This window comes from Lutzomyia longipalpis, chromosome 1 (genome assembly GCF_024334085.1).
Source record: "Lutzomyia longipalpis isolate SR_M1_2022 chromosome 1, ASM2433408v1".
Classification (NCBI taxonomy): domain Eukaryota; kingdom Metazoa; phylum Arthropoda; class Insecta; order Diptera; family Psychodidae; genus Lutzomyia; species Lutzomyia longipalpis.
The window spans coordinates 17,589,290-17,605,849 of NC_074707.1; the positions used below are offsets into that span (position 1 = coordinate 17,589,290).

General features: G+C 35.2%; 1 protein-coding gene across 1 annotated transcript in view; it reads left to right on the forward strand.

Annotated features, from left to right (window-relative positions):
* Positions 1–6,006: 6,006 nt before the first annotated feature.
* The window catches only part of LOC129794517 (zinc finger and BTB domain-containing protein 20), a 104,798-nt gene continuing 94,244 nt past the window's right edge, over positions 6,007–16,560 (forward strand). The window contains exon 1 of the mRNA XM_055835273.1: positions 6,007–7,279. The gene's annotated coding sequence lies outside the window, so the exon portion shown is untranslated. The remainder of the gene's footprint in view (positions 7,280–16,560) is intronic.

The window sequence follows — 16,560 nt, forward strand, 5'->3', positions numbered from 1 at the left end:
GTGGGATTATCTGAGAAAAATCGGAAAATACTTAACAAAAAATCCAAAAATGACGTCACAATTGTCAGATGATTTTTAACGCAAGATGCAATAAAATAAATAAAAATCACAATTGTGACGTCATTGTGGGCTTTTTCAATTAAATTAATTGGATAATAGGGAGGCTACAAGAAATCTATGAAAGGAATTTTTCCGTATAGATACGAATAAACTCTTTTAAAAATGAAAAATTCCAATAATTCTAGCTTTTCTCGTTAAAATATTTTATTAAAATTCATGAGAAAAATTTTGCTTGATTATTTTTGTGAAATTTTCAATAAAAATTTCACAGAATTTCATTTCATTTCTGTGAACGCATTAAAGCTTACAACCTTGCCCCTTATCTTTTGGTGTTTATGTGGTCAAAACAGGCAGAAATACATTATAAATTACGATCATTTTCACGAATGCATTCACTGCATCTCAGCGGATGAGACAAAAAGGCCCAAAAGTTTTCAGCAGTAGTGGCATAAGAAGAGGATGATCATTTATCCTGCAGTTCACTGTTGGTGTCCGACCAATGATAAAAAATGGGTGGGAAAGAGTATCATTATGGGAAACGCACAATTGAATTTTAAAGTGGCATAATTTGAGGGCTTCCAACTCGCGAATGCAATTCTACATTCGTTTGGGTCTGTATAGTGTCAATAATTGCCAACAATAATAATTTCGACTGTGGCATTTGCACGAATTGACGGTGCTCTTAATTCTTTTGGCACACTAAAAGTGACTTCCAGAGCGGTTTTTCTGCACGGTGCCGCGTACAAAATGTTTGGCAATTTGTCGAATTTGGCGGCATGTTGCTCACACATTTTATATATGAGCCGAACATAAGGGGTATTACAAGAAATTACGATCTCGCCGTGTGAGCAACAAGTACAAAAACCCCATTAGTTATTTATAGAAATCGAATCTCACCTTAATTTATATTTTGTGCGGAGATTTTATGGGTCGAAATGGGATTATAGAGGCTAATACAAATGGTTCGGCTTGTCTCTCACCCATGCTGGGGCAAAAATGCCCAAATTGAAATAGATTCGCTTGAAAATTGGGCGAATTTACTTGCCAATTACTGCTGCGAACTCCAATGTTACAACAAAAGCTGCCCCAAAGAATGGGATGACCATTTACGGAGAAAATCATAAATTTGTCTTTTGTCCAAATGCCCCAAAGATATTCTCAAATTAATCTACTACACCACTGGTCTTTTCACTCATAAATTGCTCCAGCTATACCTAGATTCCTGTGTGCACTAAAGGCACTCTAAAGCAAAGTGCCAGAGTAGATGCCTAAAGCGCCGAAAATGACGGTGAAATTCCATTTTCATCAATTACAAATTTACCAATTTATTTAATGGAATAAAAATTTTCACAACCAAGCAATGTTAATTTATTTCGCTTTATCACTTTACGTGTAATTGAATACGACAATGATGACCTCCAAAATATTTTAATTTTTTTTACCTGATTTTATGGTGTTAAAGATGAAGAAGAAAAAACTTCTCGCTGTGATCTTTGAACCGCAATTTTGTTGAGGGGAAAAGACACACAAAGCGAATAAATTGACAATAAATTTCACACGAAAACCAACTTGTAGAGACTATTTCCGTGGAATTGATGCATCGCTTGTGTTTTATCCAGATAAAAGTCAATCATAACGCGTCCAGTTATAAGAGTTGGTGTCCCACAACGTGTAGAAGTTTTATAATGCGTTGTAATACTATTTGTGAGTAAGTATTAGAAGGCAAAGTTGATTTTTTGTGAAATTCAGTAATTTGATGGATAAAAATGGTCATATCTCTGGTTCTATAACACCTACAGAAATTTCTTGACTAGTTTTGGAAAGGTATTAAAACAGGCTATACATTGACATAAATTTTAATAATTTTCAAGGTCACCTCCAGAACACAAAATGGCGGATTTTTGTTTCACCAAAACAGTTTTTGGCATTTTGTATCCTGAAGGAATAGTTCTAGAGGTTTCTGATGTTCTAGAAAGTTGTAGAGTTTTGCAAAACCTTTAATTTGATACTAAGATGAGCAAGATCGGTCAAGCGGTTCAAGAGATATGGCTCTTAGAACTTTTCAAATTCAAGAATTTTTCAAATGGTCATATCTTCTAAACGGCGACATAGATTTTCTTCATTTTCGGACTGGTGAAAGATATTGAGTCAGGCTACAACATATCCAAATTTAAAAGATTTGCCTAATGGGGATTCGGAGTTATTGCCCCTTAAAGTTAGGCAATTTTTGTTTTTGAATTTAGCGCCTCTTGCGGATGTTTTGGAAACTTGAAATGTTCTAAACAATTGTAGGGCTTCTTGAAACCTTTCATTTGATACCAAGATGGTCAAAATCGGTCAAGCCGTTCTCGAGTTATATTGAAAAAACACTTTTTGCTTTAGGCCGCCATATTTGCTAAACCGCTTGACCGATTTTCAAGTATGAATTGTTGATGAAAACGTCTCACTGAGCCCTATAACATACTAAAATTTCAGACCTCTAGCTCTAAGGGAAGCGGTTGACACTATTACAAAATGGCGGACGGCGGCCATCTTGGATTTTGAAAATACGAAAAAATGAAAATTTACACCCACATTTCTATAGAAAACTTCAAACCGGAAGTCTCTATCTGTTACCGTTCTTGAGCTATAAAGCAAAGTTTGGGCGACCGGCCGGCCGGCCGGCCGGCCGGCCGGCCAGCCGGCAGGCCGGCCGGATCAAAAATTTTCCACCAACATTTTTGGAATGTGGGTTGTCTGAAACGTGCTCATACCAAGTTTGAGCCCGATCTGAGGTGGTCGGTTTTTCCGACGATTACAATACTTGGTGTTGACCACGAAGTGGAACACCAACTAATACTAATTAATTATTTGCTGAATTTTCAATTTGATCACACATGCGACTCAGCTGCACCACCGAGTCTTCTTTTTCCCAGCAAATCGTGCAATGCTAAATTCAGGGGGTTTACTCATTCACCTTCATCCTGAAGAATAAATTAGCTAAATATAATTAATGTTTCATAATTTTGAAGAAAAGTTTTTCGAATGTGCCTTTTAAGAAGAAAAACTTCTCTGGAAAATTCTAGTCATGTAGCCAGGTAAAGAAATTATTTTCAAATCCTCATGAGAATGTCAAACGTTAAAAAAATCTTTTAACGTTAGAAAAGAAATGTCAAACGTTAAAAAGAGAAGCGTCAAATTTTATAAATCTTAAATAAATTTTAAAATATATGTAGAATCTTAAAAAAAAACTTTAAACATTAGAAGAGAAATGTCAAATGTAGAAAAGAAACGTCAATCTATGAATAATTAAATGTTAAACGTCAAATATTTAATAAGAAACGTCAAACGTTAGGATTTCATAACTAAATTGTAAGAAACTGTTTAATGTTAAAATTATCAAAGTTATTTTAATCGTCCGTGTTAAAAAATCGCTTAACGAATTTTGGCTACATTCTATGAAAAATGTTAGTAAAAAAGTAGATCTAAAAATTCCATAAGAATCCATAAAATTTCAAATGAATAAAGTTCTTATAGCATTTCAAATCTTTAGTTAAAACTATAGAGAAAGATGTTCCAAATTAGACCTTTAGCATCTCGACTTTCATTACATAAAAAATAAGCAAATATTTCATTAAAATAAGTAGGTAAATTAAACAGTTTATTAGCCCGTATATGAGTCAAAAAGAATTAACCAACATTTCTTTTTAATGCAAAATTATTTATTTGTTTTGCAAAAGTCTTTATAGACTCTGATTTGAACGATCCCACCCTAAGTTCTCCCGATTAATAGCTAATAATAATAATTCATTTCAATGCCATTCCGCTGTAATTATAGTGAAAAAGAAATTCAATTGAATTCTTTGAATTTTTATAGCATTTCTGCATCAACATAGTGTTTGTAGTCTTGAGGTTTTTTTTCAATTAATTCTATAAAATCTTATAAAATTCCTCTCAATCTTTTCTATTACGCCTTAAGTTCTTTTTAATGCTGCCGCAATCTATTGCGATTCTTTTTTTTTTTTTTTTTGTTAATTCCACCAGTCAACAGCCCCCTGGATTTGTGTAAAATAGTCATATAGAGTGATTAGCATAAAATCACTCGGTGTGTGTGTGTTCAAGTGTTAAGGCAAGTCAGGGAGGGGAGGGGGGCAGCATATTGAAATTTTTCTTATAATTGATCCACATTTTGATATGCAAACCACGCGGTGATATAATAAATAATCACGACAACAGTGCAAGATTCATGGACACCAGAATCACATCATCGTGTCTTGTATTTATTTCTCAAGCCTATGAGCTCTTTTTTTTCCCTTGAGCCTCTAAGCAAACATGAAAAAAAACGCGAAAATCAAGTTAATTAATTTAAATACATCATTTGACATCATTTGATCACATATCTATCATTAGGTTGTGCGTGTGGAGAGACTGGATGTTGCGATGATGAGAAATGTATTCCGGTGGCTGAAAAAGAGCATAGGTTCGTCGCTTGTTGCCTCATCAAAATCTTTCTATCGCAGAGTGAATCCCTATCGCGTAGACTCAATGAATTATTAATTGTTTGATATTTATTGTAATAAGAACCATGTGGTGGGTAAAATTGAAGGTATAAAAAAATAATTACCAAGTTGTACAATACGCGAATTTATTTGTGGATTGGAACAGCTAATAGTGTATTCCTATATATGGCATACAGGCGAACTAATTAGTGAGCAACTCGCTAATTTTTCACCTGTTTCGATATTTTATTGAAAAATATTTCCCATACCCATGTAATGTCTATAATTACTTGATTAACATTAAATATTGCACACTGAGGAGATATAAAAATTATAAATTTTCTTTTTGTCTATGCCGTGGTTTTTTTTCTTCTTCTTCTCTAATCGCTCCCCCTGAATCTTTTTCAAAGGCAATTGACGCCACTTTTATTGGCCACTTTGTGTGCTTCTCTCCATCACCTCGATGCTATGGATATTGCAAAGAAATTAATATTATTTTTACAGCGTCTCGCAAAGCAATAATCATAATTGTATTGATAGTAAAACTCGCGGAATACAAAAATCACATTTTATACTAATGCTATGTGTATGGGGGCTATGTTGTATTTGTATCGCTCAAGGGGAATTGATTTAGTGGGATTTTTTTCTCAAACCACACGTCTTACCACTCTTTTTCTCCATCACCAACTTCTCCGGCATGGTGTACATGAAAATTTCTATACGGGGCAACGTCTGTACCCATGAGAGTGCCGTGTTGGTCTTGTGGCGAGCAACCATTTGCGCACCTCTATAGTGCGGAGATACTCCTCTATTATCTACGAGAGTATGTGAAATTGCTTGAGATGCTAAAAGAACCGGTCCCCAAGGTACACGGAGAGAATACTATAAGAACCGTTGACTCGGAATTGGAGGAAGGTATTTTGCTTTTGTATTTTTCTTATACAAAAACCAATCTCTACGCCACAGGGGGTTTCTTAAGTTTTTTTTTGCTACATAGAAAAAATTTTCTAATGTTTTGTTTTTAAATAAAAGAATGCGATTTTTTTTAGATTGAGCACGATTCTGAGAGGGAGGAGATGGATTAGATGGGGATTTGTGAGGGGAAAATTCCGGAAAAGCTTTGTGGAAAATCTAGCATAGGGTACTCCCGGTGGTATGTGTGTCCGTATGTGTCCCACGCGACAAACAGTTCTTTCCTGCACTCAGGTGTGCTATGCTATGAAGTGAGTGTATTAGTTTGCGGATTGTGAGTACATATATCTCACAAAAGCGATGCCGGGCTCCCCGAAATGAGGTGGAATGGAGATCTTGGCGCTGGTTGGCTACCTCCCGCCACTCTTGAAGCATGGAACTCACACACATATGCATCAGTTGGTTGGAGTTTGGGTGCCACCGGTGAGTGTGTGGTACTCCATCCAGGTGTTGGCAATATTGGCAACGGCCTCGGTGGAGCTCAGCACTGTTGACTGTATTACTCGGTCAGTCGGTTTGGAGGTACTCCAGCAATCGTCTGTGCCCAGCGATCGCAGAGTGTTGTGTGAACTCTTGTAAGCTGTGCGGAGTGTGTTGTTTCCGTGAGAATCCCAGCACCGTTTACCACTGCCAATCCATTTCCGGACGCAGCCACTGTATCATCCGGATATTGCCACAGACTTTTTTTTTGAACGTGTTACCCATCTTGGACATTTTGCACATTTGCAAGAAAAATCCGAAGAATTTACTAACTTCTCCTCCACTGCAAAAAAGAAGAAGAAAAAACTCGTGTGTGAATTTCTATTGCTTGTGCTTTTATGCAAGTTTACACTGAATTTCCATTTCAAATTGCAACAATTTCAAATTCCTCAACTATTTTCTCAATTCCACCAGTTTATTGCTCGCAACGTCCACTAATTGTGTGTTAACTCGGTGTTTTTTTGAGACTTTATTTCTGTGTGGAATTTTCATCGTGCTTTTCCGACCTTGAGACAACTATTTGAAAGAAGAAAAAAAGGGAGGAAATTGTGTGACAATCAGTGAATTGCAAATTGACTATTTATATTTTTCCAACACAAACTGATAAAAATCATCAAGTTTTAAAAAATATATATATTTGAGACACAAGTTTGAGAGACTTTTTAGTGGAAGAAAAAAATGTGAAAGCTTTCTATCAAAAAAAACACAAAAAACATACATAAGTTTGAAACACAATACAATTTTAATGGATTTCTTCTCGCTGATGAGCAACATTTATTGAATAAAAGAAGAAGCCTGAATTTCAGTGATGATAGCGAATTGTATAAATTAGTGATAATTGCACGAAAACACTATAAATTTTTTTACAATTGTGACTATATATCGTAATTTTATATATATCACTCAATTTGTTGTGAGGCAGGGAAAACTTTTTTCTTTCAACCTATATATTAAATTGTGCAAAAGTAACATTTTTGTGGTGATTTCTTCGCTTTCGAGCAAAACTGGGATTCTTAGAGGAGTTTCAAAAGGCAATAAGAAGTAAAAAAAAAGTGCTGCTGCTGGTGCTGATGAATTAATATTTATCTATAAAGAGACTTATCGCGCAAGAAATTTTTGCAACATAAGAGGCATATATGCGAGATTGAGAATAGAGTAGTGATTAGAGAAGTTGCTAAAGTGGCTGAGCTGGTTTTTTTTTTGGGCAACCCGTGGTAGTTGTATGCGACTGCATCATTAATTTCAACTGACTGGAATCTCCCCTTGGTATCCGTCATCGTAGAAAATCGGTAAGTTTTTCGCATTTTTTTCTCTCTCTCTCACCACCATGTCATCGAGCATATTTTTCTTCAAAGCGGATACCCATATGTGTTCGCGCAACATTTCCAATATATACCGGAGGAACATAGATAGAATGCCAATTGACATTCTTGTTTATCACTTTCCCCCTGCAATGAGATGGACGCATGCATTTCTCATTTATTGATATTCTCACCGTTGCCTCCGATGCTGATGGACACGAATTGCACACTGAAGATGCGTTTCTTTTTTTCATGTCACCGCAATTTTCCATACAGTTCGAAAACTCTCTATACCACCGCGTGATGCATTTGCCGTACAACACGTGATAATTAATAATCCCCATTCGTATGGGGATCTCTCTCGCAACGGGTAGTTTGGTAGCATTTTTTCCCATATTACCAATCATCCGCAATGTCGCGTCCTACTGTATGAAAACATATTGGTGGCAAGATGAATTTGTTTGCTGCGCTGCGCGCTGGCTGAAGAATCCCCTCAATGTGCGTTTTCAAATATTTAAAATGCACTTCTTCCGTGCATTTTGCTGCAGAAATGCAAGCGATAAATCACTAATTACGATCTTTTCTCCCATATCTATCTTTTAGTGCCTTGTGCATAAGAAATATGGCTATAATGTCGTTTAGATTGAATTGCAAACTGTGTACGAGTCTCTTCACTTTGGTTTTATAGTGGAAAAAAGTGAAATTTCGCTTTTCCGCACATCAACCGAATTAATTCAATATGCAAGCTAATAGAAAATACACAGAGCATATCTTTTATTTCTTGTATTGTACATACATATAACATTACATACATAGGTAGTTTTCTGTAAAATCATTTAACTAAAATGTGTTCAATTGCGTGCTATTTTTTGTGTTTGATTTTTTTTTGAATTAATTAATCCTTCGAAATTTCCTTATCATGCCATATTGTTGATGATATCAGGAGTGGTTTCCGGAATTTTCTTTTTTATTGTGGAACTCGAGAAAAAATGGAAATTTTACGGAAAGTATGTATTTAAGAGACTGTCTCAATGTAGATCTGATTTTTTGTGAATTTTTACAAATTAATATTTTTTATTTCAATATTTGTAGAACATGAAAAGTTCCTTAATTTTTCTTTTAGAAAGTCTTACGTTAGATTTTAAAATATTTAAAATTGAAGATCTTGTTTTCGTTTTTTTTTGTAAAAGTTTCAGATTTGGAGTTTTGTACCGTTTAAACGTCTTCTATTTCTATAACAGAAAAATCTTCCAAAAAATTTTCAAAAATATGTCTTTAAAGATAAAAAAAAACTGGAAAATATTTTTCTTCTAATTAAATAAAGAAATTAAAAGCCAAAATCTAAAATAAGTTTTCATAGAATAAAATTGACATTTTAATTGAAGAAAATTTAATTCAACTGAAAATAATTTTAATTTAACTTTTGATGAAGAAAAGAAAAATCTTTTTTTGTACTTATTATCGAGATATTCTATTCTAAACTTCTTTGTAGCTCGAAAAACATTAAAATTATTTTTCGAATAATATTTTTCTTCATTTGACCCTAATTGTTATTTACAATTAATAAGTAAACATACAGCTTGATTTTGTCGCACACTTCTTGATGGAATTTTTCTTACAAGCGGCTCCCGTGTGCTTCAAAGAAACCCGGAACTTGCTTCATGTGCAGTCGAAATATTTCGCATAGAGCGTGAAAAATTACAAAATTACATTTTTAGATGCAATTCATCGATATTCCGCTGATTAATTTATTCCTGTACCCAACACCAAAAGGGTGTTGTGCAACATCCATCCAATGCCGATCTATGCTTGGCATTTTTTTTCATCACCACACTCAAAAACTCGCAGCGCCTTGCGTCGGGCACCCATTATTCCATCGTGCGCTAGCACAAATCGCGTTCGATATTGGATTATGAATGCATTTCATTTTATAAAATAATTTTTCAATATAAACACATTGAGAAGGAATATATGTATAAATGGGTATATGGAAAAAAGAGCTGCACACGCGATTAGTAATTACGCACAAACGAACCAAACCAGACTTTGCGATCATTTGGTGGAAATCCGTTCAACGTGTTTGGCGACATTTTCACACACTCATACATAACTTAATTTATTTTTTTTATTAAAAAAGGTAAATATGAGTAGCGAGATGGCGAAGAAAAAAATTCCTCGTATCAAAGTAAATATCGTGTGTCAATTTGTGGAGTATCTTTTTCTGGCTTAGAGCCGTTTACATTGCAAATACAAAACTCATATTAATGTACTCGTATACCATAATTAACGATAAAAATTGTCGTGAGTTCGCATCTATTTTTGGTGTGATGTAAGAAAATGTTGAAAATGTCAGTGAAAATCCTGGAATTCCACTCACTCTCGGCATATTGTCAATATATCTTCATTGGAATTATGCGCGTATACGCGGTATTGGCAACAATGTTCATACCGCAGAGATGAAGGAAAAAAATATACCCAAGAACTGAATTAATAATTCACTCATTGGTGCACATAAATTAAAATGCGCATGGAAGATGAGAACTCTTGAGGTGTTTCGCGCATACAATACATTACGAATGAACAGGTGTGTTTACTTGTGCTGAAGAACTCTTAATGCAAAAATACGAGAATCATGACAATTCTTTGCCTTTTTTGCACTTCATTCCGCATTAACTCTCACCTCTCGCAACAAATAATACATGCGCCGCGAATTTTTCCCGTGCAGATTTTATTTATTATTCCTCCGGATCATAATTCTTTCACACTTTTTTTTTCTTTCATTCAGCGTTCTTTGCATGTTGATGCTAAGTAATTGTTATTGTTATTTGTATGCAGTTCAAGGTTGTGCATTAATTGTACACCACACACACACACACTTTTTGTGGGTAATTCAAATATTATGATCAATCATTATTTGGGAGAAAGTGATTTTTTATTAAATAAAATAAGGAATTTATTTATTAACTGCCGGGCATTTTATGGGGATTCCACATATCTACCGCATAAAAATACGCATACAACAGGTTCTTATTTATTAGAGGACTCAATGCGATGCCCTTTGGCGCTTATGTAGGTATATTGTTGGAAATAACGATGAGTTTTATTAAAGAATTTAAATACTTAGGTTCTTTTACGTAACTCAGCTTTAAGCTCTTTGTAGTTTAAGGACTTTAGCTTTCTTGCCACTGATGTAATTTTCATTTGATTTTTCCGATAATTCAATAAAAATTACCTATAAAATAAAATTTATAAGTAGTTTTTCAATAATTTGCCAACGGGAAAACAGTAGAGGCAACCAAATTATCATTTTGCGTGCCGAGATTTTTTTTTTAAAAAGAAATTCATTTGATTAATAAATTCATGACATTTATAGATTTTCATACATAATAAACATGATTTTTAATTTCCACTCAGTGATATTAATCGGTGAATTTTTGCTGAAATTCAAACGGCTTAATCAATCTACAAAATCTCACTGAAAGATCATGTTTCACATAAAATACAAAATTTGTTTTCGCATTTGGTGTTAATCACAATAATTTTGTGCAGTAGGCACACAAAAATGAATTTAATGTGGAAAAAATTAATGGTTTGTTCGCTTTTTTTTATTTGGAGAGTTTTTAATGAAATTTTGTGAAGACGACCGTTCTTGTATTTACTTTTGGCACGGGTAATTCTATGAGACAACATCTGGCTCACTCTTGGTGGTTCATTTGAAGATGGTAAAATTCTTTCTGTTTGATGATATTTGATGAAGACACAAGACAAACATCTCAATTTACTACCTACCAAACTACTGAAGCTCATTTCGGTGACATCTTCACGAAAAGCATACAAAATCTTTTACCAAACAAGACAACTCATCGCCCATATAAAGCTTGCGCTCGCAGTGTTACTTCTATTTGTCCAAGTGATTATTGATTGAGGTGTAAATATACAAATTGGCGTGGTTCTTGGGGAAGCACGAGAGGTAAGAACAGCAGAGAAAATAAGAAAAGAAAAAAAAAGCTTCCTTCTGAGCTCATGGATGTGTACACATGTGAGTCAGGTGGGAAAAAGAATCGGGCACGGTGGAGTAAAAAAGAGTATGACGAAGGTGGAACAGATGTTCATCTGCATGATGCATTGCAAATCTCAATGGGAATCTTACTCTTTTTCCACTTTTGTACTCTTTCATCCATGACAGGAAAAATTATTCACACATTTTTGCCCCATCCATTCGCGCGACTCATGTGAAATATGATTTTTTAATAATTTTGTATGCAACACCGAGATGGTTTATAATGAAAACAAATTCATCCGGATTCATTCATCTATTAAATGATATTAATTATAAATTGGACACATATTCATTTGGATTAAGGATGAGTGATGTTTCTGGATTTTTTTTATACATAGTGCTATGTATCTATTAATATATAGATTTTATACATAATAGAATAGACACTGAGAAAATGATGCGATGCTGGAAAGACGGTGAGACACCGCAAGAGTGTGAGATATTGCCAATTTATGCTTTTAACGGGACTCAATTAATTAACAACCGCGAATATTTACTCACATCGTGCGAGAATAATGATGATTTTTCGAACAATTATTGTACAATCAGAGAAACATCAACCACAAGACGGACACATTTTCTTAACCTAAACATTTCTTTCAAATTGCCAATACTTCTCTCTTGTCAACCACATCTGGGAGATTGCGTGCAACGATTTCATGCGACCACATTGACATATCTTATAGCGCAATAGAGTTGCGTAAAAGAAAGCGACAGAATTTATGGAGATGCGATAATGATAATTCAGAGGAAGTGTTGCAAAGAAGAAGCATTTAACGCAGCTCTTTCATCTTCAGCTGAAAATCTCTCATGAGAATTATCCAATTAATCGGATACCTTTTTCCCATAACAAACGGCTTAATTGCTAATTTAGAAAATGATACTTGCTACGTCGATACATCTTTGGGAACTTGCGAAAAAGCACAATTTTTTGACTTCTTATTTAAATTCATGGAAACTAGTTCAGTGTGACGTAGAACGAAATTTATAAGGAATTGATTTGCATTGTTTAAAATCAAGATTTTATAAGTTTGGCCCCAATATTAAATTTAAAAAAAAAATCTAACAACAATTCAGAAAGCTTCTTAAGTTTTCAAATCTTCAAAGCTTCAATAAATATAATTTCTTAAGTCTACTTCGAGTAATAAGTAACGAATATAGCTAAAATATTTATATTTGTTAAAATCCTTTTTATAGAGCTTTGTGAGCTTTTAATGCAGATAGCTTCAATAAAGGAAAATACGCAACTAAAACTAAAACTTACGAAAAATCAAACGATTTAAAAAGCTATAACTTCAATCAATAAATTAATTTTAATAAACACTAAATTACAAGTTTGTATGAAAGAAAAATTCTTGATACAGGATACTTGATAAAAAACTTTGAAGAAGCTCTTAGCATTTCAGAGTTCCCATGATTGGTTAATTCCCACTGGCAAAAGAAATTTAATTTAGAAAAACTAATATTTAGCCTGAAAAAAACTACTAAAAGAATTCTTAAAAAAAATGTTTATGAGTTTAACATTTACCCCAATTACATTAAAGCGTTAGGTACAACAAAAAATATTCCCCAAATTCAGAGCAATTGCACGTCTTTAAACTTTTATTTGGATAAAAATTTCATTTTTGGCTTTTTTTTTTTGGCAAAAGCTCTTTTTTTAGAAAGTTTTTTCTTGGTAATCGCCTTAATTGCCACGCACCAAAAGCTAATTGCACATCGATTATTAGATATAATGACGGTGGTTTTTACGTATATAGTTGAAAGAAAAAATTTGTTTATCTCTTTTGGTTTGTGGGCACGATGAAAAAAGCGCGAAAAAGTATCTTGGCGTTGCTCACGAGGCAGTGTGTTGGAAAAAAGGTGTCATTCGGAGATTAGGAAGATTTTTCGGGTGATTTTTGCTAATAGTAAAATTTCTTTGGTAAATAACCCATGCATAGGTGAGGATGGTGTTGCGCTAATATATATTTATTTGTTCACTTTGCATCCACCTTGACCAAATATCCATTCCAGGGTCATTGAACAAGTCACAAAAGATTGTTTGACAACTTTTACGTGACCACATCTTATTCACATGGGGGCCCCAACAATGGAGGAGAAAGAGCTTCATGTGTACATATTGCCGTTGTGCAGGATGTTTAAAAATCTCTCCCGGTGATGGCGCACTTCTTGGGGGCAGAAGTTGAAGTTGAGGTGAATTTGATGCATTGAATTTGTATCTTGGTCAATTGATGTAAACATACCCTGACGAATCGCCTCGAGTGTGGCACCTCTTAAGTGCCTCGCACAACCGGAACTCAATTGATCTATACACAGGCAATATTTAACATTGCATTGGACAATAATAGAATCACTCACGTCATGCCTTAGTGACAAGTGAAGCTATTTTAGTTGCCAATCAATTGACTCCGTCATTGCGCTGATCAAACATCAAAGCTTCTTTTCCCCACGTGATTATGTGCCTCAGGATCTATAAATTTTGTAAATTATTTAAAGATAGGCAGCAAGAAATGATTGAAAAATATTTTCTATTTATGAGAAATATTTTGTTTTTTTTCTTATGAAAAGATGAATCAGCGTTGAAAAGATTGGGAACATAAAGTTAGCATCCGGATCTACTTATCCAATTAAGATCATAATAAATATTTCATAAGACTCCTCAAGCACTTCAGGAACTACCCAGACTTGATCTTTAACATTCCACACTACATATTCTTGTTTCTTCTGGATTATGTAAAAAATATATATATATAGATTTTCTCACCAAATTTTCCATTAGTACACCTCTAAACATTCTAATTGGATGGTACACCACGCGCTAAACTAACTTTTTCTCTTCTCACTGTCACCAATCTCAATTGTCAATTGCTGGCGGCTTCTCCTTATGCTTTTATGTTGCGTGATCGCGCGAGACCTGCTGCCCCATCCAGTTTTTCTATGCACATTATCAATCGACCTAATGCGGTATTAGATGTTCTTGGCATACCGACGAAGACGGTGTAATTGGATGAAAGTGGTATGGATATTTGAACAATGGAGTCAATTCATTTCGCAGAAATCACATTGACACGATCTTCAATGGAGATTTTTGACCGTTTCTTGAACATATATAATGTGGATGGAAAAAAAGAGAAGTATGCGCCTTGTATTGACTATCTTGTATTGGAGTCGTAAATTAAATATTTCTCTATTGAGTGAAATTCCGCGTTCCCGGACGAGGAGGAGCTCGAATAAATTGGCGTATTGAAATCAGAGTGTGAGGAGATATTTTCTGATGATTGTGGAGCGATCGAAATCTCTTTTTTCTGCACACAGAGAGCTTCTATCTCGTGATGGCACAGCTACTGGGTCACACATTGAAGGCATTAGCTACACACGAAAAAAAAATAAAAGAGAAGCGAGACACCCACGCTTTTGTTTTTCGTCTTCACCATCTACAAATCGCATTCGATGATGAATTTTTTAGCTCTCCTTGGATCTCACCCCGCGGCCCCATTCGCCACGAGAGACCTCTTGTATGCTAATGGAATTCGTTCACAATCAACTTGGGGGCTCTCACACGGTGTGTATTAAATGGCGAAAACTCGCACATGGTGTATTTCAATTGACTCCGGAGTTCTCCCATAAACTTGAAAAATGGTGCCTTTTTTCAACCATGGGTGCTCTGTTTCAATTTTCCACCCAACCTCCGTCCTCGCTGGGGCCATCAATCTACCAACAATATAACCGCCGCGACGGTCGAGACATCGGCGCGCCAAAAGGAACATACATATATAAGCGAGGAGGTGGATGGTTTAACAATAAAAAAGAACTACTAAATCATCTGCGTGGTACAGAGTTGCGGGAAAAGGTTAATTAGAAATTTTACCTAGATGAAGATGAAAGTATCCAAACACACACGGTGCACTCCTGAGAAAATCCACGCAGAGTTACTCTTGCACTGCAATAAATCTTTGTTTGAGAATCCCAAAGACTTCAAGGGGGGGCGCACTCCGTACTATCTGACGACGTGAAGCATTAATTGGGAATTAACGCACGAGAACGGCTTCGAAAATGGGCAGCTGTGAAAAATTTATTGCTCATTGTTCTCTGGATTACACCATTTTTTCATGCATTCATTAAGGAACCCCGCATTTAATGCACAAAGTCCTCGAAATAATTTGTACACACTGCTGTTGGACATTGAGGAAGTGCCAACAGGAATTTCAGATCCGGGTTGTCATGAACTTGGATGTCTTTGAGATCGTTACTTGGAGTTTTTTTTTTCTTTTATTCACTCAATGAAAAATGTTATTCTTCTCTCGCTATATTCTTAATAGATTCTGGAATTTCATTCTTATTTATGGTTTTATATACTTTTTTGCATAGATTCGCTATAAGATTTATTAAAATCGAAACCTTTAAAGTAAAAGAGCTCAAGAAAAAGGAAATGTGTTAATTCTTCTAAATCCGATAGCCAAAACCCTTATCTAAATACGGACAATTTTCCGAGAATAAAAAAGCTTGACGCAACTTTATTTGCTAGTAGTGTAAATCATAAAGCTACAAATGTAGTAAATTCTTGAACTACAAGGGCATAGAGCAAGCTGTTGATTAATTGAGAATTACGTTGCATGGTGTAATCAGTTTCTCAAATACTTGCACTCTTCATTAACCTGTCTGCAAGAATTCCAACTTTAATGTGCCACACGCGAGTTTTCTCCAACAACATTGCCTTGCAGCAGCAAATCCAAGAAATCTAGATGGTGTGGATTCACTTCTCCTTGACATGGGTGCTTTTCGAGAATTAAGTTCTGAGAAGAAAAAAAAGAAGCACCACGACAAGGGTGCGGGCAAGATGACTAACCCATCGAGAGGTACTCTTGTATGTCTCAAAGTCATACACATATGTACCTATACCTCTATTTTGCGATGGAGACACCCAAAGCGGGGAAGAACAAGACAACTCCGGAGGATTCCACTCGATGGTTTGGTGACCCCGTCACCCAAATGTCTCAAATGTCAAGAGATTGTCTCACAGTAACACTGCTCCGCTATCCAGCCACCTCGCTCAGATGCATCCGAGGTGGTTCAACCAAGAGATTATGTAAATCAAACTTTACATGTGCACAGTGGAACGCATGTCTCATATGTCTGGTCAGAAATCATTTCTATTGAAGGAATAAATCTACCAGGCATTCGCATGAAGGGTGAATAGGGTCATCCATGT